Genomic DNA, 26,919 nt, shown 5'->3' on the forward strand with positions numbered 1-26,919 from the left:
TTAAAGTGGAAGTTATTTCTTCTCCTTTTCTGAAAATTTGATGATTATATAGGAAATCTCCATATCTACCAAAAGCCGATGCAACTTTTGAAGCAGTTGCTCTTTCTCAGACTATGACAGGCATACCAAATGATCATTTTAGAACATCATAAAGACAAAGTAAATTAATCATCAGGTTAGGTGTTATTTTCTCTTACCTACCAAAGGAATTGTATTTTAGTAGAAAGAGCACTGGATTTGGAGACAGGGATTCTCATTTGAACTCCTAGACCTTATTTATTTACCCCTACTTTCAACTTGGATGAGTCTCAACCTATACTTTTTAGGCTTCAGTTTTCTCATTTGAAGAATGAAGAGATTGTACAGATGATTTCCAAGTTCATTCTCACTCCAAAGCAGAGTCTATGAATTGGGGAAAAAATTAAGTATACTGCATAATTATTAGGTAAGTAAAATTTGGATCACGGGGGCATTAGTCTATCAGCGGAAATATCAGGAATAAATGTATTTTATTTATTTTAAAAGAGGTAAATTGACACTAGTGTAAACTTATAAAAATTCAAATATTCAAATAGATCTATGAACTTCATCATGATTTCTCCAATGAGGAAGATTGCAACCAACAATGCCTGTTTATCCTAAGCTTCTTCTGTTCATGTTCTACCCTAAATTGATAGAAAAAATTCACTTAAAACTCTGGGAATCTTCACTTTTTCTCGACATTAAAAAGCTATCAGTAAAATAAAAGGAGACAAACAAGATATAAACCAATACCTCCACAACACATATCAAGATAATTTCAAAATGGTAAATGATTTAGAAATAAAGAGTGACATCATAAATTAGAAAAGCAAGGAATAGTCTACTGAGAGGTAGAAAGGGAAGGGAAAAAATCAGAGAGCATTACAAAATAAAAAAATAGTTAATTTTGATTTATTAAATTAAAAAGCTTTTGTATAAACAAAACCAATGCAACCAAAGTTAAAAGGGAAACAGAAACCTGAAAAACAATATTTATTGCAAATGTTTCTGATAAAGGCCTCATTTCTTAATTACAGTCTTACCCATTAGGGATTCTTCAATCTGGTTATATATAATAAATCCAAATTTTCAATTTTATTTTCCCATAATTCAAGTCCTAAAATCTTTGAAAGCTTAGGTTTTTTTTAAAGAATATTGGGTGATATTAAATAGACCATTATTTTCTATCTATAGATTTTGTATTGAGATTGAATAGAGCAGTATAGTATCATAAATAAAGCACTAGGTTCAGAGTTAGGAAGACCTGGGTTTAAGTCCTGTGTCTGATTTATACTGGATTTGTGATCTCAGATAAGTCAAAACAAATGTCCCAGGAAACTCTCTAGGACTTTGAGTTTCATAGAAAGGGATTGGTTTAAGAAGTTTCCTAATTGAGAATTCCTTGCATGAATAAAATCACACATCTTATCTCATCTTTGCATTAGAATTCCATTACATAGGTTGATAACAATGTGCTATCCTGCTTTCTCAATATTAAAAATCATGTCCTCACATGTTCACATTGTTTTTAGATGTATTTGCTAGAAAGTTTAACTTTTTAGATGAGTTGACATCTTAGTGAGTTAACAATGGAAAGAAAACCCCCCTCACAGAAGTAACATATTCAACATTTTTATCTTAATTACAAACATGTTTCTACAGATCAAAATAGTCTTATTTCTATATTGACCCCAAATAATGGTTACACAGCTCTTATCTACATAGATTTTGTCTAAAACTTAGTTAAAAGAGAAAAAGTCAAACAGATAATTTGATACATAGAGTTTTTCACTTTTCTAGCTTTTTGCTTGGGATCTTGTAGAGTTATAACTGGAATGAATTGTAAAGTGAATATCTAGAAAAATAAATGGAAAAATAAAAGGGAAACATGATAAACTAATGTCATCCTTAGTTATACATCTTATATGTTGAAAAAACAACCAACTCATTAGGTTAGTAGTGCAAGCACTGCTGATATGCCCATATATTTTTGTGTGCATTAGTTGATTGCTGTGTTTCTGAAAAGTGGAGCAAAACTGAACTTTTGTTGAGCAGTAGGGGAAATTAGCATTTAAAGAACTCTTCCAGGGAAAATGTTTGTTTCCTTGTCTGAAATTCAGGGGAGGTGAACCAAATAGTCTCTAATGTCTCTTCCAGTTTTGTGAATTCTACTAATCTTTCTCTAACAAAAATATGCTCTCCTAATAATCACTTGCTATTTTTCCCATTTGGTTTTCTGATAATCACTGGTTATTTTTCCCATTTTCTGTATACTTGTAATTTATATATATTTTATCAAAAACACATATGTATTTAATTTTATTAGGTTATATATTTATCCAACAGTTTTATTCTGTAATAGAAGATCTCAATCCTTGAGGGAAGGGATTTTTACAATAGTGTCTTTTACAGAGTAGGACCCAAATAAATGTTTTTGAATTGAATTGATGAGAAAACTTATGTTGACAGCTAACAAGACCAGTGGTATAATGAAATCATATTATTCTTGTTCTCTTTGCAGGCCCCATGCCTGGCATGAATTTCTGATTCAGGTTATAAATTGGGATATGAGTGGAGTGATATGGAGCAAAAGATGAGAGGGGAAAAAATGAAATAAGAACATCAAGAGGTAGGAATTATACTTGTCATGTTCCTTAGGAATAACATATGGAAATTACTTTTAATAAATTAATTAGTTAAAAGAATTAAATGCTTTGGGGTAAGAATTCAATATTTGGTAAACATTGTTGAAAAGCTAGAGAGCAGTCTGGCAAAAACTAGGTATAGATTAATCTCTCATATAATTTACCAAGGAAAGGTCAAAATGGATACATGATCTAGATATAAAGGGAGATATCATAAGTAAGTTAAAAGAGCATAGAGCTTATTTCTTATCAGACTTAGGAATAGGAGAAGAATTTGCAAATAAAGAAGAGATAGAGAGCATCATGAGATATAAAATGAATAATTTTGGTTACATCAAGTGAAAAAAATTTCCATACAAATAAAAATAATGCAGTCAAGATTAGAAAGAAAGCAGAAAATTGGGGGGAAATTATAGACAGTTTTTCAGATAATGGTTCCCTATCTCAAATATTATAGAGAACTTTGTCAAAAACGGTCAAAGAATATGAAAAGGCATTTTGGGTGCTTTGGATGAGGAAATAAAATGTATTGCACACATACAACTGTGAACTGATCCAACAATTTTAAAGTACAATCTGGAATTATGCTCAAAGAATCATAAAATTGTGTATACCCGTTGACCTAATAATATTAGTTTTTTTTTTCCTAAGGTGACTGGGGAAAGAAAAAGAATTTATATGTTCTAATATTTTACATTAATCCTTTTTGTGGTGACAAAGAACTGGAAATTGAGGAAATGCCCATCTAAACAAGTTGTGACAAATGATAAAATTTGTCACCATGACAAATTGTGATGGAATACTATGGTGTAAGAAATGATGAACATGTTGATTTTAGAGAAAAGAAAAAAAGATGGGAAAGACTTACATGAAATAATGGAGGGAAATGAGTAAAACAAGTGACCATTGTGTATAGTAACAGCAATAATGTTTGAAAGATAACTGTGAATGGTTAAGCTATTCTGAGTATTAGAAATATTCTAATCAACTACAAAGGACCTATGAAGGAAGGTGCTTCCTTCCAGAAAAAGAACTGATAAACAGAAATATGCGTAGTAGGATTTTGAACATATACAGGTCTGTGTAAAATGGTGGCCATGTCTAGTATAGGGTAGAAAGGGAAGGAGGAGAAAAGTTTAAAACTTAAGATGTAACAAAATTTAAATTTAACAAATTTGCAAATGTGTCAAGATAGGAGGAGAAAACCTAAGAAACAAATCAACCATTCTATTAATTCAAGCCTTAAGAGTATTATTAAGAAAAAAAAAAATTTAAAAAGAGAAAAAATGTTTGGCAGCCAGTTTTGGCCTTACATATCAATTTATATCAATTATCACTCAACTCCATATAATTATATATTTCATGAAGAAAGAGACAGGTTGTCTTCTGCTTTTCTTTGTATCCTCAACATTGCACAATGACCAGCACAATATTAAAATGTTTATTGACTATTGACTGAACTCCAGTCTCAATTTTACTTTGCTTGGTAAAAGCAAAGCTAGATTCACAAGCTAGATTCGATTTTTCTAGGTTAGATCATATATATATATATATATATATATATATATATTTTGATAAAACTCTTCTTTCTGAGAAGCATTCCATATTCCTGACCTTTACTTTTTCTTTGCATCCTGTTAAAATTTCATGTGACCTTTTCCTTAATTTCCCAAAGACTTGCTCAGTGACAGGATACAGAAAAAAGGGTAGGAATTAGAAATTTTTTTAGTAAACTTCATTTACTCAAACATTTAGTTAAATCTTTGGGTTTAAAGAATAATGGAAGCTAAAGAAGTTTGAAAAGTTATAGTTCTGAGGGAACTAATTCACATCCTTACATTGGAATTGGAATACAAACCCAGAGTCCTGCTAAGTTCATGGTAGGTGAAGAGTGGAAGCTACATCTGGTCTTGCTCAGTTGATAATGAGCTGGTGTAGTTCAAGCTTTTGGTGCCACCTTGTGGTTTGTGTAGATAGCACCTTAAAGCCCCTGCTCACACTGATGCTCTTAATGAGGATACCTGCTGGTGCATTTAGGACCATGCATGCTGCCTGATGGGACAGGTGTCTCCCACTGATAGATACTAAAACACATCTGTGCAAATTCAGCATAAATGAAAGCAGTGGGGGGAACTTGAGAAAACCCGGTTCAGGAATGAGAAAGGTCAAAGATTTGAACAGGTATAGTATGAAGAGTTTCTCCAAGAAAAAAAAAATCAGAAATAATGTTAAAACAAGAAATGTACTCTATTTCAACCAATAGGAAATGACTAGTTAGTGATGTGGGAATCATGTCCGAATCTTCTGTCTGTATATAGAATTTTATTTATTAGCGAAAAAGAATTAAAAATGAATATAAAACTGGAGGAAAGAATAAAATGGAGAAAAAGATATGATGTGCAATTAAAACAATTCCAGCAAACCTATTTAAATATGTAATTGATACCCCCAAATAGAAGATACATGTACATATGTATATTGACATCTATTAATAATGATTTTGAACAGAGATTTGACCAATGTAAATTAATGAGGAGACTAAAAGAACTAATCAAACTTATTTCTAAACATCAGTTTGGAATATAAACTTGTGTTTTAGTTATGTAATCCCATTATCCTCTAGTTCAGATTAGATGTTGGGAAGAAATGAGGCACTCAGGAGTCACTAAACAAGAGATTTACTTGATTTAAGTTAGGCAAGGATGAACAGTAAGTACCATGACATAGTGGTACTTAGCTTTCATGGATGTACCTTTAGTTTCTGTTTGGAAAGTTGTGCAGTCAGAACTTAGTATAACTTCATCAGAATATTTCAAGTCAAGTGCTTTTAGGTATCCATCAAGTCTGAGAAACCACAGATGAAACTTTTATGTCCCCAGACCCAGAACCTGAAGCTGGGAAATTGAGGCTAATCAAGCTGCATGGATAGAGAAGTGGAGGGGGGGAAGGGAGGGGAGATGAAGTCAGGTAACTTGCATCATCAAATGCTGGTCCTAATTTGTTTATAAAATATTATGAAGAAGCATCGTAGAAGATTATAAGCTACATTGTCTCATAAAATGATAAGAAGCAAATTATGGTTTACTTTCATAAACCATAATTTATTCAGCATCTCCCAATTAATGGGCATCCATTCATTTTTCAATGTTGTCACTACAAAAAGAGCTGATTAGCAAAGAATTGGAAAGAAAAAAGATAAACTGCTAATTAAGGATGGCTAAACAGAGTAATAGGAAATTATTAATATGAAGAATGGAGAAGATGCATGTGAAAATTAATATGAAGTAAGGTTACTCTCCTCTCCTCTCTTCTCCCTCTCCCTCTCTTTCCCTTTCTCTCTCCCTTACTTTCTCTTCTCCTCTTCTTTTCCTAGATTATTTTGTATTTTATATGTTAATGTTTACTACTTTTAACCAAGCAAACACTTTTACTGATTATGTAATATTCTTTAGAATAAAATCTTAGCATACCTATTAATAAATAAATCAATAAACATTTACTAAATACCTACTATGTGCCAGGAAGAATGCTAAGCACTGGAGATTAAAAAAAATAGGTGTAAGAAAATCCCTGCCCTCAAGCAACTTACAATTTAGTGAAGGAAAGAGCATGCAAATAAATATATACAAAGCAAACTATAAATAGAATAAATAGGCAATAATAATAGAAAGAAAGCATTAAAATTAAGAGGAGTTGAGGTAGTCTTCTAATTGAAGGTGAAGTTTTAATTGCAATTTAAAAAAAGCCTTGGAGGTCAGTAGGTAGAGTGAAGGAAGAAGAGCATTCCAGGCATGAGGGATGGCCAGAGAAAGTGCCCTGAATCAAGTCTTGTTAGTGGAATAGCCAGAAAGCTGGTGCCATTGGATCAAAAAGTACATGTCTGGGAGTAAGGTATAAGAAGAAAGGTAGAAGGGATTACATTGTGAAGGCTTTTAAATGCTAAACAGGGCATTTTGTAATTCTCTTAGAAGTCCTTTAAGTTTATGGGAAAGATAAATTGTATATGACATGATCAGATCTCTGCTTTAGGAAAATCACTTTAGTGGCTAAATGGAGAATGGAATGGAGAGAGACTTATGGCAGGCAGATTCACTTGTAAGATATTGCAATAATCGAGCCTTGGGTAATGAAAACCTGCAATGGAGTTGTGGCAGTGTCAGAGGAAAGAAGGGAGCGCATTGGAGAGATGTTGATAAGGTAAAATCAATAGATCCTGGCAACAAATTGGATTAGGATGTGGGGGGGGGCGGGGTGAGAGATGGGGAGAAATCCAGGATGATGCCTGGGTTTTGAGTCTGAGGGACTTAGTCTGACTCAGACTTAGAGTCTGAGGCAACATAGTGTTGCCTTCTACAATAGCAGGGAAAGTTAGAGGTGGGCAGGGTTTAGGGGGAAAAAATGAATTCTCTTTGGGGTATATTGAGTTCATGATATCTACTGGACCTCCAGTTGGAGTTTTCTTAAAGGGAATGGAAAATGGAAGATTGAAGATGAACAGAAAATTTGCAGCAGGATAAACAGATTTGAGAATCATCAGCCTAGTGATGATATTTAAATACATGGTAGCTGATGAAATCACCAAGTGAAATAATACAGAAGAAAAGTTTAAAATGTCTACTGGGCTTCCAGTTTGAGATATCTGAAAGGAAATGGAAAATGGAAGGTTGAAGATGAGCATAAAATTTGTAGCAGGATAGATAGATTTGAGAATCATCAGAATGGTAATGGTAATTAGGCACATGAAAACTGATAAGATCATCAAACGAAGTAATATAGAAGAAGAATTTAAGAAGTCTACTGGACTTCCAGTTTGAAAGTAAATGGAAAATGGAAGATTGAAGATGAGTAGAAAATTTGTAGCAGGATATATTTGAGAATCATCAGCTTAGTGATGATAATTAAATACATGGAAACTGATAAGAAGATCACCAAGTGAAGTAATCTAGAACAGATGATGATCCGGGGCAGAATCCAGAGTTACTTCTATAGTTAGAGAGTATGATCTAGAGGAAAATCAAGCAAAAGGGACCCAGAAACTGATGTCTGATAGATAGGAGGAAATTCAGGAGAGAATGGTCTCCTCAAAACCTAAAGAGAAGAAAACATCATGGAGGAAAGAGTGCTTTATAGTGCCAAAGATGGCAGAGAGATCAAGGAAAATGAGGATTGAGAAAAGGCCATTGAAATTGGCAACTAAAGGGTCATTAGCAATTTTGGAGAGAGCAACTTTTTGAAAGGCAATTATTAGGATTAAATGATTTGCCCAGTCATATAATTAGTAAGTATTAACTGTATGAGGCTGGATTTGGACTCAGGTCTTCTGGAATCCAGGCTCTGCTCTATCCACTGCTAACTGCCCCAGGAGAGCAATTTTAGTGGATTATAACATCAAACGCTGGATTGTAAAGGGTTAAGAAGAGAGGAAAGGACAGCTAGGTGGGCCCAGAGGATAGTGTCAAGTCTGGGGTCATGAAGACTCATTTTCTTGAGTTAAAATCTGCCCTTAGATATTTAGGAGTGTGACCCTGCCTAAGTCACTTCACCCTGTTTGCCTCAGTTTCCTCATCTGTAAAATGAACTGGAGAAGGAAATGGCAAATCATTTCCAATATCTAAAAGTAAAATCCCAAAAGGAGTCATAAAGAATTTAATACAAATGAATAACAACAGCAACAAGAGAGTGAAAGGAGAGATGATAGAAGTACCTATTGTAGATGGCTTTTTGAAGCAGTTTTGCTTTAAGAAGAGAAGAGAAATAGGATGTTAGTTAGTTGGGGACAGAAGAATCTAATGAGATTGTTTAAGAATAGAGGAGACCTGGGCTTGTTGTAAGCAGTTGGAAATGAGCAGACAAGAAGAGACTGAAAATAAGTGAAAGAATGGGGCTGATAGAGGGGATAATCTGTTGGGGAGGATGGTTTAGAATCATATTGTTTGAATGAGGGATTAACCTTGGTAAGGAGAATTAATTTGTAACAATCAAATATATAAAGTAGTGGAAGAATAAATTCTTAGATAATCTATTTAATATATAATATTTGTAATACAAGTATGCAGGCAGAAAGGAAAAGAAGCTGAGTGCTGGTAATATGGAATTCCAAAGTTCATCTAGAGGTAGCATTAGTACAATAGAAGCAAGAATTATGTAAAGCATTTTATCTAAGATTTAAGTGTTTCCATCTCTGGGGAAAAAGTACCTAGTTCCCTTCTTAATCTAAATTTTCAAAAGGTTTATTTGCATAATGTATTAATACATGCAGTGGATTAAGGGAAACTTTGTTGTAGGCATTAGAATTCTTGTTCCCCTTGCTTCCTTGCTCCACACTTTAAATCTTTATCATTGAGTCCTAATTCTACAAGGGTAAAAATGGAAATCTAATAATTCCATCTACATCTTAGAACATCAGTACTCCATTTTTTTCTATCTCAGGATACATTCATATGTTTAAAAATTATTGAGGACCACAAAGAACTTTCGTTTATGAATGTTACATTTATCAATACTTGCCATATTAGAATTTAAAGCTGATCAAACTTAAAAATATGTATTTAATTAATTTAAAAACAATGATGAACTCATGTTAAAAATATTTTTACAAAAACTATATTTTCTAAAACAAAAAAAAAATAGTGAGGAAAGGGCATAATTTTCTTCTGCTCCAGGATTGTCATGAATGTTTTTAGACCTGACTGGAGTCATGCATTGGTCTAAAAATGCTTGCCAAACTAATTGTAGGAAGACCAATTAAGGCCAGTGATCCTTCTCCTACATGGAACTGTCAAATAGTAATATATAAATATATGAAAGGCTTATGATTTCCTTAGTAAAGAGGATTTCTCACTCTGGAATCTCCCTCTATCAATACAAATTGCAAGGTTCATAAATTCATAGAGTCATGGAATTGAAAGGGGTCTCAAAAACTACCTAATTTGTCCCCCAAGAAAGAAACAGTCTAAGTGACTTGCCTAAAGAAACCAGAAATAGTAAGCATTAAAGATCTGATTTCAAACCAGGTCCTCTCACTCCAGGACCATATTTAATCCATAGTTTTCAAATGAATTACTTTGAAATACAATTAGATTAAAAGAGATTTGCGTGCCCAGGATCAGGCAACTTTTAAGTGAAAGGGGGTGAGATTTGATTGATTTGAATATAGGTTTTTCTGATTCCAAATCCAGGAATCTTTGCTCTTTTAAATCTAAACCATTGTTAGTTTAGAACTGAGAAAGGGAAAGAGGGGAAATTATCAGAAAGAGGGAGCATTCAAGAAACAGTATTTAAGAAAACAGTGAGTAAGAAAGGCAATCTTTAAATGTTTCTAGGCTTTTGATGGGGAGTAAGAATAATAGTGGTATGCTTTCAGTGAAAGAAAATTCCTTAGGGTATATTAGAGATGGATTTATTTCTGCTGGGAACTGTGAGCTCAATGAACCCCAGATTTATAGTTAATTCCCAGGGTTGTTGAAGGAGATCAGGGATATGATTCACATAAAAGCATATTGTAGCAATAATGCCAGTGTTATACATTTAGGGGCATCTGGAGAAAGTGTGGTCCAAGTAAAAGAAAACTGATTTTGGTGTCTGAGATTCTGGGTTCATATCCTGCCTATTATTTCGATACATTTTATTAGAATAAATTAATTTCCTTAGTGCTCAGTTTATTTATTTGTTTAATGTAATCTAAAAATTTTTGGGGGGAGATAATTAAGATTAAGTGATTTGCCTGGGGTCACATAACTGAGAAGTATGTGAGGCTAATTTGAATTCAGGTCCTCCTAAATTCAGGACTGGTCCTCTATCCATATTCATATTCCCCACATTCTCTACAGCCAAGGAATTTTTTTTCCTTTTTTTTTTTTTTTTTTTTACTCTGATTATATAATGAAGCCACTTTCTGATCTCTGGATAAGAAAATTTGGTAAAACATTTTTAAAAAAGCTGAAAGAAATAAGATAGGAATTGATCCCGTTATTTCATTAATTTCCTTTTGTCTTTACAATTTAGCTGACTGAGGGTTTTTCATTGTCTTTGAAGCATGTTTTGAAAATTATATCCAACCAGTTCCACTTGTGCAGTGATGAAGAGAACCATCTACACCCAGAGAGAGAACCAGGGGAGAGGTTGGAACACAACATAGTATTCTCACTCTCTCTTTTATTATTTGCTTGCATTTTGTTTCTTTTTTCTCAGTTTTTCTTTTCTTTTTCCTTCTTGATCTGATTTTTCTTGTGCAACTGGATGGCTGTGTGAATATGTATACACATATTGGATCTGGCATGTATTTTGGCATATTTGGCATGTATTGGATTGCCTGCCAGGTGTGGGGAGAAGATGGGGGGAAGAAGGGGAAAATTTGGGGTAGGGGGTTATGCAGGGGTCAATGTTGGAGAAATTACCCATGCATATGATTTGTGAATAAAAAGCTTTAATTAAAAAAAAAGAAAAAAGAAAATCATATCCAAGTCTTTTTCTCTTCTGTCAGTAGACTTCAAATGTAATTCAGTTTAAGGGTACTCTATGAATTTGTTTTAAATCTTCCAGGTAAAAAGTTTAAATTTTTCTCCTTTAATTTGATTTGAGATATATTGAAATTATTATATGAGGTGAGTATAAATATTTATTAAATAAGATTTACATTTGCAAGAGAGTATATATTTCTTCTTGAGTCTTGGGTCTTCAGTATAAGTTTCTAGAAATCAAGTGAAAATTTATAGTGATTAAATTTTGCTTCCTCTGTCACAGTGCCTTTTCTTTTATTCTTGGATAAAATTTGAATTATGAATAATTGCATTTAAATACCCCTTTAGATTTAGTTTTCTTGCCCATTTTAACTTCCATTTAGACGATCATGGAAAAAATAAATATATTAGCACAATGCAGTGTACCTTGATTACAGTCTATCCTAATTTCTCTGAATTGTAAGCAAAAAAATCAAACTTTTACAAGACAGAAAAATTTTAAAAGCTTTACCAAAGCAAAATTTTATGCCCAATTGAGAATTTCATGCTAATTCATTTTGATGAACAATTAATTTTTCTCCGAATGATGCACCTGACTTTTTAATTTATCTTAAGCAATATTTTTTTTAATTTCTCTGTTGGCTGTATAAGTTCCTTACAGGATATACTAATTAGCTCTTATTTATGATTTCATTTTTGACATTTACTGTGAGTTTCCAAAAGCAGGAACCTCTGGACCTCTTTGAGAGCCATAAAACTGGCTTACAACATTCTGCCTTTGCTTTAGACACTGAGCATGTATCTTTTTTTTTCTTAACACTTCATTTTTGGGGTCATTTTCTAGAAATTTGCATATCATATGCTTGCACTCCCTATTTGTTATGTCCAGACACAAATAAGGGTTTCATAAATACTTAGGGGCTAATTGACTATATGGGTTAATGGAAGTGTTGTGAGATATAGCATTACTTTATATAGGACATATACCAAGAACTGAATAGGACATTAAAATAATATTTAGTCCACTCTGTTCATTTTATGTGTGAGGAAACTAAAGTCCAAAGAATTCAAATGACATATTGTCAGAAGTAGCAGAGCCAGAATCAATGACGCTATAGATTTATGAACTTATAAACAGAGACCTTCTGACATATCAGGCACTTCTCATTGCAACAGCCTAACAAAGTAAATTTAAGTAAGAACCTATTTATCTCACTATAAAACTCATAGTCTTCATAGACCTTTGTGAACGTCATGCTTCGAAGTTAACCCAGGCATCTTGAACTAAGCATTATCTGCACAAAGGTTGATGAAGTTGTTTATACAAGATTGATGCTGATTTCTCCAAAAAGACCAATTTTCCTTCTTCCTGGTCTAGAGGCTACCTTCCCGGGGCATTTGGACGATTGCACTGAACACAGCGTTCCTTCAATCACTCTGGGTCATCCTTCCCTTATTGCTTCTCTATCCCATCACTCCTGTTCCTCACTTTGTTTAGGTTGTAATAAATTACTTATGCTTTATTCATTACAAATGTATTTGACTCGTTTATGAAAATGTCTAAGTTCTATAAGAGTTGTTAAGGATTTGGACCACACCATATGAACTAAGTCTATATCATAGATGGGTAAAAGCACTAAGTTTTTAGCAGAACAATCTTACTTTTAATCTTGGCTATTTCTTCTGTCACTAGGTCACAAAAGAAATTTCCTCCAACAAAAGGGCTCTAGAATTATGGGGTAGAGGGGAGGAATCCTTGGGTCCAGGTAGGGGAAATAATAAATTTCAAAAAAAAAAATAAGCTAGAGACCCTCATGTCTATAAAATGAGGGTGATAAAAAGAGTTTCTTCTGGAAAGGGATTCAATGTGCAATATAAATAAATATGAGAGTGGTTTATATCCTTTACAACAGATAATTTAAGATTCAAAGAGTAAGATTCAGATGTTTAAGATTCAAAATGTATTAACACAGACACAACATAATTCAATTTTTTTCAATACTATTATTATACTTCCCTAAAAGATAATATTTCCTTTGTACTACTACTGGACAAGTGTCTCGGTTTACCCTCAGCTGCCTGGCTGAGTTACTCCCAAGGTCCAGAATTCCTTTTTAGCCATGGCACAGCTTGGGTTTTTTTTTTTGTTTCTGTAACCACAGCATTCCCCTCCAAGTAATTGAGTTCCACCCCTCTGAGAAGTGTATTTTTATAGAAATTATCAACTAATAGCCAATTCCAAGACTGCAAGCACGTGAAGCAATTGCCAAAGCTGGGAATACCCACTGCTCACCTTGCTGGCTCTTGCTCAGCTTGTGCTCATTGAAGAAAGCAGAAGAAATCTATCTGAGACTCAGACTCATCTGGACAAGCACAGATTTCTGCTGAAACATGCTTAATGTCACTATTGCTCCTGGTGGGGAGAAAAGGAGAGAGAAAACATGGGCAATGGGATAGGAATCAATGTGTGATTTTCTCTTTACTCTTGAGTCCACAGAGAGTGGACTCAATTTGTTAATCCTATTTGACATAAACTTTATCGTTGGAAGACAGGCAGTGTCTCTGTCATCCTAGAGACACTGCAAAGAGTTAGTACATAACCATCTCTATGGGAATTGCCCCTTTCTGACAAAGATCCGCACTCAGTAATGTCATTATGAGATCTGGGAGAATCAATTGATTAGGAATACTCTGATCAACCTCCCACTCTAGTTCTTTTCCATTTTAAATAATTAAAGGATATGGAAGCAGTTAGTTGGTGCAGTGGAAAAAGTATCAGCCCTGAATTCAGGAGGATCTGAGTTCAAAACCTCAATTGCCTCAGCAAAAAACAAAACCAAAAAGATGAAAGGCTATGCCCTCTAGAATGACATGAGAGGTGTCCTACTAGCAGTCCTGTATAGAACAAGAGGAATTCTTTCACCCCATTTAAAGCACTTTCCTGCTAAGGTTTATGTCTATGCATTAAGGAATTAGTCTGATAATTTCTGCACTCTTTCACATATAGAATTTTTTTTAGTGTTTGAAATGAACAGCTTACAGAAGTTCAATATTGTCCTTATAGTTTGATACTGGATTGAATACTTTTGAAGGATCTGTAGAAATATTATAAGCCCACTTCATTTTATCTAGGAAGGAAACACACTTAAATGAATTATAAGCTACAAGTTACATTTTGCCTTTATTGAGAAAAATATTTATAGACAGATTTTCAGATAAAAGGCTCATCTCAAATATATAAAGAACTTTATCAAATCTATAAGAATATGTCACTCTTCAGTTGATAAGTGATCAAAAAGATACATTTTTCAATGAAAAATCAAAACAATTTTTATTCATGTGAAAAAATACTCTAAATCATTGTTGATTAGAGAAATGTAAATCAAAACAACATTTTATATCTATCAGACTGGCTAAAATGATTGAAAAGAAATGCAAAAAATATTGGAAGGGATGTAGAAAAAAATGGGAGACTAATTTATTGTTGGTAGATCTGTGAATTATGAAGAATTTTTTGGAGAGCAATCCGCAATTATGCTCAAAGAGTTATTAAACCTTTATTATTTGACTCAGCAATGACACTACTTGGTGTATTTCCAAAGATGATTAGAGAAAAAAGAAAAGAACCTATATGTTCTAAAATACTTATAGCAGCCCTCTGTGATGGCAAAGTATGGAAGTTGTGGGGAGGCCCATCAATTGAGTAATGATACAAGTTGTACTATATGATTGGAATACTACTATATTATTAAAATGATGACCTTGATTGTCATAGAAAAACATGGATTTGCATGAAAAAATAAAGTTGGAAATGAGTAGAACCAAGAGAATATTGTATACAGTAACACCAATATTGTTTCAAGAACATTGAGTAAATAAATCATTTTGACTATTTTAAATATCCAAATCAGCAACAAAGGACATGTGAAGGAAGTCTCTAACTGTATCCAGAGGAAGAACTGATAAATTGAAGTAGTATAGAATGAATTTACTATACAAACATGTATACATGTATACATATACACATATTGGTGTCTAGTAATAGCTATCTTTAGGTTGGGGAAGGGAGAAAAAAGAAAAAAAAAAGAAATTTATATGCTAACTTTATTATATATAAAGAGAAATAGCAAATTGTATATAATAGATTTGTAGTTTCATATAATCATCTTTTAAAAAATTTATTATATTATGGAAAGACTTGCTTTATTGCACAAATTAAAAATAAAATTAATCAAAATTAAAAAATGTAACAACTTAGGAACAGAAAGACTTGATGGGGCACTGAACTACCAATACCCAAGTGTAACATCTACTTTTTTTTCTCAATAGTATTTTATTTTTCCAATTACATGTAAAGATAGTTTTCAACATTCATTTTTATGAGTTTCAAATTTTTCTCCCATCCTTCTTTACTTTTCTTCTCCTCAAGACAGTAAGCAATCTGATATATATTATACATATACAATCAATTTAAACATTTTGTCATGTTATGAAAAATAAATCAGAACAAAAGAAAAAAAACACAAGAAAGAAAAATCAAAGAAACAAAACAGTGAAAATTCAGTCTCCTACAGTTTTTTTTTCTCTCTGGATTCCAATAGCATTTTTTTTAATCTCAAGTCTATTGGAATTTTCTTGGATCACTGCATTGCTGAAAAGAGCTAATCTATCATAGTCGTCTATCACATAATCTTGCTTTTCTTGTGTATAATGTTCTCCTGGCTCTGCTCACTTCACTCGTCATCAGTTCATAAAAGTTTTCTGGGCTTTTCTGAAATCAGCCTGCTAATCATTTCTTACAGAACAATAATATCATATTCCAATAATACATCATAACGTATTCAATCATGCCCCAATTGATGACATTCACTCAATTTCCAATTTTTTGCCACCATAAAAAGGGCTGCTTCAAACATTTTTTGCACATGCACATTTCCCCTCTTTAATGATCTTCATAGGATATAGACTCAGTAGTGACACTGCTAGATCAAAGGATATGCACAGTTTTATAGCCATTTGGGTGTAGTTCCAAATTGTTGTCTGAAACGGTTGGATCAGTTCACAACCACCAACAATGCATTAGTGTCCTAGTTTTCCCACATCCCCTCCAACACTTAACATCATCTTTTCCTTTTGTCTTAGTCAATCTGCCACACTCACTTTTGACAAAGGGTCTTGTGGTTAGAGGTTATTCAAAAGCTGAGTTATCAGGGAAGGAGGAAGGAAGGCAAAAGGTAAGAAGGACAAAGAAGCCATCTCGGGAAGAGTGACAGTCACAAAGTGGGATCAGAAGAACTTATTGAGAAATAAGATATAAAACCTATCAGAGGATGAGAATCTATTTTATGAACCCCTTTACACTTTCTAGAAAAGACATTTGTCTCTTTTTGAGTTAGCTTTGTATTAAAGCTTCTTCTTTATTTGTTCCTTATTTACCTACCATAAAACCTTGTTGGCTAGAAGAGATACTAAGCTATGTGTGTATTTTATTTAATTCTCCTAATTAAAAGAGAATATAAAGGTTCTTGTTTTAAAAATGAAATAATTGGGTTAGTCAACATAGCGGAGAAAAGACAGAGACTTGCTTGAATTTTAAATTCCCTTCTAAGCAGCAGAACCCACAAGAGGATGGGGTGAAATAATTATCTAGCTCAAGACATCTTAGGAGTTGGCAGGAAAGATGTGTCACACTAGAGTGAGAATGTAGTGTGGTCCAGACTGTGCCAAAGCAGGTGTCCTGGAAAACTAGGAATAGGACTTCAGGGTGGCTGAATCAGCTATGATACCAGGAGTTTCTAAAACTTAGAGCCACTGATGAAAAAGGGATCAGACAACTTGTCAGAAGAAGATGTTATCCCTTTCATAGAACTGGGTGCAGGACACTTGTATTTATCATCCTTGTATCCAAGTAGTAGTCTTAGGTGACTCTCAGGGCAAGTAGGATTATGAGCATACCAGAGCTAGAAGCCACAGGGGATGGGGGACCTTGGTCATTATTCCAGGCTTGTGATCACTCACAGACAAGAGTACCAACCAGGAAAGTAGAGAACATCCCTTTCCTTAGATCATACCACCTTGCAAGAACTGAAAGCTTGTATACCCTAAAACTAATTCTAAAAATAGCTGCACAAAGATCCTGAGTCTTAGGACAGTGCCCTCTCCACTCCCAGTGACCAACTTTAACTTCAAACTAAAAGTCAAGTAATAAAATAGAAAAATGAACAAATCAACAACAACTACAAAAAAGAACCTGATAACAGAAAACTACCATTGTGACCAGAAAGATAAAAACACAAACTCAGAAGAAGACAACAAAGTCAGAACTGCTACATTTTAAAGCCTGAAAGAAAAATATGAAATGGTTTTATGACCTTCAAAAGAATTCATGGAAGAGCTCAAAAAGGATTTTCAAAATCAAACAAGAGAGTAGAGGAAAAATGGGGAAAGAGATGAGAGTGATATAAGAAAATTATGAAAAAAATCAGTTTGGTAAAGGAAGTACAAAGAAAACAATATCTTAAAAAAACAGAATATGCCAAAAGGTAAAAAAAAAAAAAAAAAAAAAAAAAAAAAGGAGGCACAAAAATCCACTGAAAGGAAGAATTCCTAAAAGGCAGATATGAACATGTAGAGAAAGATGTGCAAAAATTCACTGAAGAAATATTTAAAAAGTAGAACTGGCCAAATGGAAAAAGAGGTACAAAACCACACTCCTCAAAAATTGGAATTGGACAAGTGGAAGCTAATGACTTCATGAGACATAAAGAAACAATAAAAAAAATCAAAATAATAATTAAAAAAAGAAAGTGTAAAAAATTTCAATGGAGAAACAACTAATGTGGAAAATAAATCAAGGAGAGATAATAAAAGAATTATTGAACTTGCTGAATACCATGGTCAAAACACTAAATTAGACATCCTTTTTCAAGAAATTATCAAAGAAAACTGCCCTGATATTCTAGAATCAGAGGATAAAATAGAAACTTAAAGAATCCACTAAACATCTCCTGAAAGGGAGTCCATGACAGAACTATAATAGCTAAATTCCATAACTTCCATGTCAAAGAGAAACAACTGCAAGCAGCCAGAAAGAAACAATTCAAATATCATGGATCCATACTCAGAATCACATAAGATTTAGCAGTTTCTGCAATTAAGTATCTGGAGGGTTAGGAATATAATATTTTGGAAGGCAAAGGAGCTAGAATTACAACTAAGAATCAACTGACCAGAAAAACTGAATATAATTTTTCAAAGGAAAAAAATAAATTACAGGACTTTCAACCATTCCTGAGGAAAAGAATAGAGCTGAATAGAAAATCTCATTTTCAAATATGAGACTCAAGAGAAGCATATAAAGGGAAATGGGAAAGAGAAATCAAAAGGGATTCAATAAGATTAAACTTTTAAAATTCCTACATGGGAAGATGATATTCATAACTCCTAAGAGCTTTCTCATTATTAGGGCAGTTAGAAGGAAGTACGTAGCCAAGGGGCATGGCTATAAGTTGAATATGAGGGGATGATAACTTTATAAGTAAAATTAAGAGGTGTGAAAGAAATTCACTGGAAGAAGGGGGAAGGGAGAGGTAGAATGAAGTAAATTATCCTACTTAAAGAGGCTAAAACTTTTACAAGGCAGGGAAAGATGAGGGGAGTCTTTGAATCCCATTCTTATGGGAATTAACCCAAAGAGGGAATAACATAAACATTCAGTTGGGCATAGAAATATACTTTACCCTACAGATTAGGAGGAAGGAAAAATAAGAAAAGAGAGGAAAAGAAGAGACAGGACAGGAGGGTGGTCAGATTGGGGGAAGTGGTAGTCAAAAGCAAAACACTTTTAAGGATGAACAGGGTAAAAGGAGAGAGAGTGAGTAGGATAAAAGGGGGGGGTGATGTGATAGGGGGAAGATTAAATAGTTGGTTATAATGAAATCTGGAACTTTAGAGATAATTTAGAAGAATAGGGATATTTGTATTATAATTTATATTCCTGGCAAGAGCCCAAGGTCAAAATTCTCTGAGTTTAAAATTCCTGGAATCGCTAATATTCTGCATGCTGAAGTTTAAAAGGAAAACTATGGCTTTACATGAAAAATAAATTTCTTGGAAAACAATGACCTGCAAAGGAAGAGAGAGGGAATGAGTAGTCTGATCATGCTTAGGTAAGCTTATAGGATCAATTGATAATTAACAGTTCAGCCTACCTAAATTCCCAGAACAACCTACTACTTTTTCAAAAATGCTATACGCTCTTGTTGCCCTGTATTCTCTCTTTCACCTCTTTCCATCAGTCTTATTCTTAATGTAACTTGAGTTAGGCTGATCAAGAAATTTTAGAGTTCCTTCCATATTCTCAAAATAAATTCAGATAGTTAAAGAAAATGATGGGGTCTTAGAAGTGCATATTCCATCCAATCATACAAACCTAACTTGTATTAATTGAATCATAGTTAAGAATGAGAAATATACTACCATAGCTCTCTTGCCAAATCACATATGAAGTTTTGTGTTCTAGGTGTCACATTTTAGAAATAACATCACCTATTTAGAGAAGGTACAGAGGAAGTTGGGATGAGGGCAATAGAAAAATTCCATATGAAGATGAGTTGAAGAAACTGGAAATATTTAAATGGAAAAAGGGAGTATTCAAATAGTAAATATTTATTGGGCATCCATCATATGCAGAACATTTTGTTAGATAATAGTTCACACACATAAATACATAGTAAAATTTATAAATATTTTTCAAAGAAAGAAATTGAAATTATCAATAATTATATAAAATGCTCTAAATCATTAAAAATTAGAGACTAAAACTCTAAGCCAACTTTGAAATTCAGAGTGGAAATGATGACAAAAGGAGAAAATGACAAATTTGGAGGAGCGCAAATACAGCTGCACTGATATACTGTTGATGGAACTATGAATTGGTCCAACTATCTTGGAAAGGAATTTGGAACTATTCCCAGAAAGGTACTAAAATACATTCAGTTTTACCACTAGTAGATCTATATCTCCAAAGAAATCAAAGAAAGAGGAAAAGCTATGTATATAAAACTAATTTTGTGTGGCAGCCCCAAATTAAAAAATTAAAGAGGTGCCATCATTTGGAAATAGTTAAATTATCATATAAAATATAATGAAATATTTTTGTGCTGTAAAAAATTTAAAAAACAGTTTTAGAGTAAACTGTGAAGACTTGCATGAACTGAGTAAGTGAAGAGAATTAGAACAATTTATATAATATTGGCATTATATAGAAAAAAATAAAACTTTAGAACTCTAATTAGCATAATGATATATCACAAATCCAAAATAATGAACATGAAACATGTCACTTAGTTACTCAAAGAGAGGTGAGGAATAAAAAATTCAGAAACATATGTATATGCACATATATATACACCCATAAATTTATTTTTAATACACATTGCTTTATGAATCACGTTGGGAGAGAAAAATCAGAGCAAAAGGGGAAAAAAATGGGGGAGATTTAAAAAAAAAAACAGAAAAAAGAAGTGAATATAGCATTTGTTGATTTACATTCAATCTCCATACTTGTTTCTCTGGATGGAAATGGAATTTTCTGTCCAAAGTCTATTAGGATTGCCCTGGATCACTGAACTACTGAGAAGAGCTAAGCCTTTCATTGTTTATCATCACACATTTTTGCTGTTACTGTAAACAATGTATTCCTGGTTCTGCTTGTTTTGCTCAGCAGCAGTTCAAGTAAATCTTCCCAGACCTTTTTATTTTCTTTGAAGTTTCTTCATCATTTTTTATAGAGCAATTATATTCCATTACCTTCTTGTCCACAACTTATTCAGTAATTCCCCAATTGCTGGGCATCCATTCTTTTTCCAGTTCTTTGCTGCCACAAAAAGAGCTGCTGCAAACATATGGGTCCTTTTCCCTCCTTTATTACTTCCTTCAGATACAGAGCTAGTAATGGTATTGCTGGTATGCACAAGATCAAAGGTTATGCATAGTTTTTAGCCCTTTGGGCATAGTTTCAGATTGCTCTCCAGAATGGTTGGATCATTTCACAACTTCACCAACAATGCATCAGTGTCCCAGTTTTCCCACATCCCCTCCAATATTTAATCATTATTTTTTCCTGACATCTTAGGCAATCTGAGAAGTGTGATGTAGACCATTTTTTGTATAACTATAAATGGCTTTAGTTTCATCGTCTGAAAATTATCTGTTCATATCCTTTGATCATTTGTCAACTGGTGATAGAGACATATTTTTGGATATAGCTAATGTGGGGCTTTAGTTCTTAGTAATCATTATACATTTCCCCAGTGTTAGGGGATAGAAAATGATTGAAAAAGTTTAAAAAGAAAACCTATGCATCAAATAAAGGTGAGGTTTGAAAAACTGAATTGTTTGATAAAGAAACAGCTAATATCAATGTCATAAAAGCTTGCTATCATAACAAAGAATTAGAGAATATCTCATGAACTCAATCCCAAATCAAGCAAAAATAAGTGACTGCAATAAAAGGATAGTGTGTATTTGAAATTACATTTTTAATATAAATCAGTATAAGGCTTATATATCAATATAATACATTTGATGCAAGATCTCAGGAGGATTCTGAGAAAATGGTAGGTTGGTGAATTTCAAGCTCTCCAGATTTCCTCCACAGACTGAAGAAATTTGTACCTCAGGGTGTAAATGGACTGGTGAAAAATCAAGAAGACTTGGAGCAGAATAGAGTTCTGGTATAGCTCAAGAAGATCTGAAGAAAGACTCAGGCCCAGATTAACCCATGTGAAGTGCAAATGTCTCTAGGTTAGCTCCACAGAAATAGAAAGTGGGAACTACTGAGGCTTGTTGGGTTTGATTGGAACCTCAGCAGGAACCACAGAAAATTTTACCTGTGAGCAAATTTGGGGTTCTAAGTCCTAGAAGACTTAGAGAGCCTCAGTTGATTGTGAATACCAGACCCATCAGTACTGCAGAGACACATTCCTGGGCTAAAAGGAACCAGCAACCCAGGAGTGTAGAAGCATTGGGACAGGGATGCTCTGATAGCTAGGCAAATGCAGGAGGGTGGAGCTCTTGGTTTGGGGCTCCAGGTCAGAGGGGAGAGCTGAAATGAAGCTAGAGACACAATCCCCCAATCCCCCAATTAAAGGTGCTTACACTAATACTCCTCTCTCTCTCTCTCTCTCTCTCTCTCTCTCTCTCTCTCTCTCTCAACAGGCAAAGAAGAAAGAACCCAACCAAAAAACCTACAATGGGAATAGGGAAAAGCAGGGTTCATCTTCACAGTTCACTGAAATAAAAAGACAAACAACCAAAAAAATCCCCTTTTTTCTACTCCAAAGAGTTATGTCAAATGATTCGGTTTCCAGAGAGAATTTATAGAAGAACTCAAAAAAGACTTTAAAAATCAAATGAGAGAGACATTGAAGAAAAACTAAAAGTAACTAAATATCACTCAAGAAAAACAAGATTATTCAAAAAATTTAACCAGCTAGAAGAGGAGATACAGAGTCTTAAAGATGAAAATAATTCTTTTGAAAATTAGAATTGGGCAAAGGAAGCCCATGAAGCTATGAGACCAAGAAATAACAAAACAGAGTGTAAAAAAAATAAGACAGAAAGTGTAAAAAATGAAAAAATAGGATAGAATGTGAAATATATTATAAGAAAAACAATGGATCTGGAGAACAGATCAAGAGGAAAAAAATATAAAAATAATTGCATGACCTGAAAATTGTGGTAAAAAAGAACCATGACATGATAATGCTAGAAATAATTCAAGAAAATTGTCCTGCAGTGATAGAATATGATGAGAAAGTAAAAATAATAATAATAAAAAACTATCACTACCTCAAAGAAATCCTTTGTGGAAAACAATAAGAATATTATTGCCAAATTTTGAAACCCCCAGATCAAAGTGAAAATTTTGCAAGAAATAAGAAAAAACCAATTGAAATACACTGGAGCTACAATTAGAATTGCACAGGACTTACAAGTAGCCACAATAAAAGATAGTGGGTTCACAAATCATATATACTGGCAATTAAAAGAGCTAGGCCTATGGCCAAAAATATCATATTCAGAAAAATTATACATAATATTAAATGAAAACAAAAATGACATCTAATGAACTTACAGATTTTCAGGACTTTTTTCAACCAAAGCCAAACTAAGTAGAAAATTTAACATCTAAGAGCTGATATCAAGATCAATTTCAAGGAACTTAATATGGACAAGTTGTTTTTTACATGGAAATGTATACCATATATTTAAGATTGACATCAGCAATTGGGTAGCTCAAAAGAAATATTGAGGCAGAGTTGAGTATGATCTGACTCTAAAAAGCAAAACTGCCTAGGAAAAGATAAAAATAGTAATTATGTTATACAACTGAGGTGCAGAGGAAGAATAGACAGAGAGACATTAGAGAAGGGAGGAAGACTTATAGTTCTGACAACCTATTTAACAATGTATTTTCATCAGAAATGGGCTAAATAGATAACCTTACATATATATCATGAAGGGCATAACACCCTCCAAAATCTACAAAGAAATAAGGGAGGGAGAGATGGGTAGGTGGGGCAGCAAAGAGTGAGGGAAGTAGACAAGGGAAGAATCCATGCCTAGGGAAAAATTAAGAAATATCAAAGTAAATTAAGGAGCAGAATTGAAGCAGAAGAATTAGCAGGGACAGGAAAGAAGAAATATAAATAAACATTATAACAAGGATCAGGAGTAGAAATTATTAGAAAAAATGTACAGCTAGTAATGATTGATCTTAAATAAAATCAAACTTAAAGATTCAATCAAGAGAAAAATAAACATGTGTCTGCCATAATAATATTATTTTAGGGGAATGTTTACATATGGGTAAATACATGTGTGTATATATGTATATGTATATATATATATATATGTTTGGGTATATGTAGATATATATGCATGTTACTCTATGTATGTGTGGATCTATCTATCTATCTATCTATCTATATATAATATGTATGTATATATGTGGGGGAGGTCTGTGTGTGTGTGTGAGTATATATCTATATGTGCATATATATAAATATATCTGTGCTTAACTATATATAACTGCTTGGAGACATGGGAAGGATGAAAGGGTTAAAATACAAAGTAAAAAAAGTGTACAGTAGAGAACAAAAGCACAATCTACAAGGGAGCAAAGAAAATATGGATATACATGAATATAATTTCTTCTATACTCTCTATATGTGTATACACACACACACACACACACACACACACATTCCTAAACTGTTAATCTATTGTTAATTATTTTGAATCCCCCCTTATGTTCTGCTGGACACATGACAATATTGTGTTCTGTTTTATTTTACTTTTCTGTTTTTCTTTTTTCTATTCTGTTTTTTTAATAAACAAAAATGAAATAAATAAATGCATTTAAATATTTTAAAAAGCAAATGTCTTCTCTGACAATACCTATGTGACAATGGGCAAATCATAGAACCTATCTGAATTTTAATTTTCTCATCTTTAAATTGAGTATACAATACCTGCAATACCTATTTTCTAGGATTGTTGTGAAATTCAAAGGATATAATGTATGTAAAGAACTTTGCAAGCTTTGAAGCACTATATAAATGTAAGGTATTATTTTATTTATATTACTATTTATTCTCTTGTAAACTGGTACAAATACAAGCTCTTCAATGAGTTAGTTATTAGTACTTATTTTATATATGAAGAAACTGAGGTGGGAGGTTAAATAATTGCCTGAATTCAGCTGGCAAGTGACAAGAGTGGGATTTAGCAGAGGTTTGAATTTAGGTCCTTTGGCTCTGTATCCATTCCAGTGTACCATACACATTGCCAAATTACATTGAGCAATATCAACATCATTGGGATCCATTCAAATGTTCCAATGTGATTATTTTGAAGATCAGCATCCATGTAGATGCATAATTCCCTGATTTAATTTTTAAAAATCTGTCATGTTATACATGTTGAGATTAAATTATCCCATCTATGACAAAAGAGGCTGAGACTGAAACCTGAGCTAATGACACTTTATAAAAGGGTCCATGGTCTCCTTTAATGAAGTGGACTTCAGGCTAGATGTCCAGTCACTCTGGAATAGCTATACCAAATACAGAATATCGTACTGACATTGATTGACAAATGATACCTAAACTAAAATAAGCAACATATCAACCACAAGTTGGGTGAAGCAAGGAATATCTCCATATAAGATCTTCTCCACAATCTTCTTTTTATTTTGAGCAGTTATCATAGTCAGTGCCCTAAATAGTCATAAGGTGGCTACGTGCTTCTATTGGACAAAGGATTGATCTGGAAGAACAAAAATATTTTGGGCAACTTTCCATGTAGTTGTAATCTCTTCCATGTTGAGTTTGATCACAGTGACAAGGCAAATGAACTTAGTATCTGCAACTCACAGCTCTGGGGCCTTATATAAATAACTTTAATATGATTCTATTAAATTGATTAATACTGATTGGAATAGAATACGGGTCCAAATGAACTATTTCTCTCACACCTTATGCATACTGTTCACTTTTGCAAATATCTTAGAAGAGAAGGCATTGACCATGCTAATTTAAATGACCAGGAATTCATCTAGAATTAGTAAAATACTGTCTCTACAAAGATATTTTAAAAATGTGCAATCCATAGCATGACTAATACAGAAATATGTTTTGCATAAGATTGCACATGTATAATCTATATCAAAGTGCCTACTATCTTAGGTTGGGAGGGGAGTGAGTTAAGAAAGGAAGAGAATTTGGAATTCAAAATTAAAAAAATAAAAAAAGAATGTTAAAATTGTCTTTACATGTAATTGGGAAAAAATAAAATACTATTTTTAAAAATTTGAAATCTATAACATTCTTTTCTCTCTTGGAAAACAAAATGCCCTACTGTATGCTTATAACCATATATGAATATTTTCCCTTATTTTTTATTAAAGCTTTTTTATTTTCAAAACATATGCATGGATAATTTTTCAACAATGACCTTTGCAAAACCTTGCCTTCCAAATTTTCCCCTCTTTCCCCCACCCTCTTCCCTAGATGTTAAACAATCTGATATATGTTAAACATGTTAAAAATATATGTTAAATCCTATATATGTATATATATTTATACAATTATCTTGCTGCACAAGAAAAATCCAGATCAAAAAGGAAAAAAAAAATGAAAAAGAAAACAAAATGGAAGCAAACAACAATGAAAAGAGTGAAAATATTATGTTGAGATCCACACTCAACTTCCACAGTCCTCTCTCTGGGTGCAGATAGCTCTCTTCATCAAAAGATCATTGGAATTGGCCTGAATCACCTTGCTGCAGAAAAGAGCCACATCAATTAGAATTGATCATTATATAATCTTGTTATTGTCTTGTACAATGATATCCTGGTTCTGCTCATTTCACTCAGCATCAGTTCATGTAAGTGTCTTCAGGCTTCTCTGAAATCATCCTGCTGATCGTTTCTTATAGAACAATATTCCATAACATTCCTATACCATAACTTATTCAGCCATTTTCCAACTGATGGGCATCCACTTAATTTCCAGTTTCTTACCACCACAAAAAGGGCTGCCACAAACATTTTTGCACATGTGGGTCTTTTCCCCTCATTTAAGATCTTTTTGGGATATAATCCCAGGAGAAACACTGCTGGATCAAAGGATATACACAGTTTGATAACTTTTTGGGCATAACTCCAAATTGCTCTCCAAAATGGTTGAATCAGTTCACAACTTCACCAACAATGTATTAGTGTCCTA

The 26,919-nt window shown here is 33.2% G+C and overlaps 1 long non-coding RNA gene across 1 annotated transcript in view; it reads left to right on the top strand.

Moving 5' to 3' along the window:
* LOC116420160 overlaps positions 1-22,681 on the top strand; it is a 57,669-nt gene extending 34,988 nt beyond the window's left edge. Inside the window, exons 2-3 of the long non-coding RNA XR_004230436.1 lie at positions 2,543-2,650; positions 22,346-22,681. This is a non-coding gene — a long non-coding RNA (uncharacterized LOC116420160). The remainder of the gene's footprint in view (positions 1-2,542; positions 2,651-22,345) is intronic.
* Positions 22,682-26,919: the final 4,238 nt, after the last annotated feature.

The sequence above is a fragment of the Sarcophilus harrisii genome, chromosome 6 (genome assembly GCF_902635505.1).
Source record: "Sarcophilus harrisii chromosome 6, mSarHar1.11, whole genome shotgun sequence".
Lineage (NCBI taxonomy): Eukaryota > Metazoa > Chordata > Mammalia > Dasyuromorphia > Dasyuridae > Sarcophilus > Sarcophilus harrisii.